General features: G+C 37.9%; 1 long non-coding RNA gene across 1 annotated transcript; it reads left to right on the top strand.

Moving 5' to 3' along the window:
- Positions 1 to 495: 495 nt before the first annotated feature.
- On the top strand, positions 496 to 1,771 carry LOC135498784 (uncharacterized). The gene is made up of 2 exons (XR_010449134.1): positions 496 to 603; positions 986 to 1,771. It is a non-coding gene; the product is annotated as an uncharacterized LOC135498784 (long non-coding RNA).
- The last annotated feature ends 1,274 nt before the right edge of the window (positions 1,772 to 3,045 follow it).

The following is a 3,045-nucleotide window of genomic DNA, read 5'->3' as shown; positions in this document are numbered from 1 at the left end:
GATAAACGTAAATTATACTATAGATTATCAAAAAGCATTTGATTGGAGAAAAGGTCAGTGGCACAAGCTTGTTGCTTCTGGTATACATGGTAAAGTGTTTACAGTTATCCAAAACATGTACCAAAAATTAAATCATGTATCTTTGCTAATGGACAGACGTCGGAATTCTTTTAAAGTGACATTGGTCTTAGACAGGGAGAAAATTTATGCCCTGTACTTTTTTCTATATACATGTATAAAATTGCAAATGTTTAAATGACCATAATTTCATTTTCGCATATAAACAAATGATATTGCACATTTTTTTGCAAAAGAAACCGTGTTATCAAATAGAAAAATAAGTATTGATCATAAAAGAAAATTATCGATCATGACAATTTTGAGATCGAATAAAGCAACACTTCGCGTGCCATACATCGACCTCACTAAAAACTCGAAGACATCTATGGATAGTGCGCAGAAACTAATGCCGTAATATCTTTATATTTTTAGAACTGGTATCTACAACGAACCTAACTGCAGCACTACTCATCTGGATCACGGTGTCCTCGCGGTTGGGTACGGTACTTACCAGGGACAACCCTATTGGTTAGTCAAAAATAGGTCAGTAAACAAAAGAGCAATCCTTTCTGAAACTTCTGGAAGCCACACATCATGAGGTGTGAACCAAATACTCAGAGTGACCCTAAGTGTGAATACTAATTAGCTCACTTAATTCAGTAACCTCTTTAACCTCATTCAACACAGGTCTTTAATGACCTATTTCGAAGCCCCCGTATTTTTCACAAGTTTTCTAGAAATCCGACCTTTGAGTGAAAGTCGGACTTTTGTCGGATAAATGAGGAAAAAGGTAAGAGAAATTTTTAAAAAGTCGGAAAAAGCACCCTACTAGTGATGCTGACCTTTATTTTAAAATTCTTAGGGGTAGGCGGGAGGGGTTTCATCTGTTTCATTCCTGATTTTCCAAATAATCCTTTTCTTTCAGTTGGGGTACCACTTGGGGTCAACAGGGCTACGTCATGATGACACGTAACAAAAACAACCAGTGTGGGATATCCACAATGGCGACATACCCATGGGTCATGTGAGGACTGTGCATGACGGATGTTAATAGAAGTATACATAAAGTTGCGCAATAATTGTGAAAAATACAACACGCCAGGCCTTTTTTGTTATCTAGCCATAGATCGATGATCGTCTGTAAACCATGCCAACTGTCCGAAAATAGATATTCCGAAAATGAGGGACGTTTGTATTCGGTTTGTAGAATTGCGCTTTCTCTTCCGTATTGCTCGTAGGCCTACAAGCAGGCGGATGTTATTCATCCTCAATGTTGTAACCGACTGTGCACGTTACGAACGTCCGATTTCGTATTAAGAATTAGGAAATATGCATGTACACATTGTATGCTAAGTTTGTAGAATCTGTTATGAACTCAAAGTATCAAAATGTGATGAAACACTTTTATTATGAAGATGGACAAAATAGAATGACATGTTTAAAATCAGTGGTATTAATTTAACACTTGCACAATCAAATCAGATATACCGACATTTTGACAAACTCGCACAGTGACGAAATTTAAGATAGATATTTCAGGCACTGGAATTGATCAAAGCATCCCGTGATTTAGGTTTTTGATAATCCTACACCTTATACTGCGTCACCAGTTCGAATTAAAGTCTTATTTAGGCCTGATAAGTGCCACCTTATTTCATGATACGGTTTATTTTATCAATAAATAACAACGTATGACCTTTTGTAAGTAAAACCTGAAACTTTTTGGTCAGTTTTACGGTGACTTCATGGGACACTATAAATGCCGCACAGGGCAGCAGTTATCTTTGCGGGCTGAGAAGTGACTCGGTAGGACCACGACTGGGTGGAACTACATCTCCAGTGAAATGGTTTTATTCGTACACCCTCTATCTACCAAGTGATATCGGAACTTTTAGCATTCTCTAGCGGTGTCTAAGTTTACATATCTTAAAGTAGCAATAATTTCGTTGTTGTCGCCTGGGAAGCGCAAAATATGTTGAAGAATGCCGAGAGCGGTGCAGAATGAGTATGCCCACACCTGGGTATTGCCAACAACCCGTATGCTGGACTCAAGTATGACATGTATTTTTTCGGCAAAGATGTCATTGCCTGGGATGATGCCATTTTTTGGGAAGGCAACTTGTACGGACCGCTGCTATGCGACCATGGGAAGACATACGTTGATTGCGATTTGTTCCCGGGTGTTCCACCAGCGACGACACCGCTCCTTTGGGATGAGTATCGACGCGATTCTTGTGAGGTTTCTGGTAACTATCGCGCTGATTGTACAGGGCACTCGTAAAGGCATCTCCAAAAACAACAAAGTCATTTTTCAAATGGAAAAGAATGTACCGCATGAATCTAGAGTTATCGGGTTGGAAAGAATGAAATATTTCGTCCCGTTTTCTGGAATGAATTCGACGTCATATACGAGAATCCCATCAAATAAATATATTTCATTAGAGTAACCTAATTCTCCTGATTAGAGAAATTTGTTTTTGGAACATGTAGTAATGGAATAATTATTTGGTCTGAACGATAAAATTGTAACGTTGTTATATTGAGACACCTCATATTTTGACACATCATGATTTTAAATTTGCTATAAATTAATCTAAGTTATCAAGCCTATCTTACGCAAAATTACGAATAACGTATAAAGGTGCAATTAGGACTGCATGATCATCTCACTGCCATCGACCGGTTATCGCAGTTTATTCCAGACGTTCGATTTTGTCGCGTTTTTTATCAACCCGACACCAATGTACGTAATGCACTGCACGACAACTCATTCAATCTGTCACTCGGTAATCGTTATCACAATTAACTATATCTACATTATAGTAACTTATGTTGGAATTGTTGGTTAAAATCCATAAATATTTTATTCCATGATCTAGCATGACCAGTTTTTCACATTAAGCAAGATGACAAGCGACCAACAAAAGCTTAAAATCATTCAAAAACTGTGTAGTGTATAGTGTAGGCAACCACATTTTCGCCTCT

Source organism: Lineus longissimus, chromosome 14 (assembly GCF_910592395.1).
Source record: "Lineus longissimus chromosome 14, tnLinLong1.2, whole genome shotgun sequence".
In the NCBI taxonomy this organism is placed as follows: domain Eukaryota; kingdom Metazoa; phylum Nemertea; class Pilidiophora; order Heteronemertea; family Lineidae; genus Lineus; species Lineus longissimus.
The sequence above is the reverse complement of the archived record's forward strand: the minus strand, read 5'-3'. Positions and strand labels throughout refer to the sequence as shown.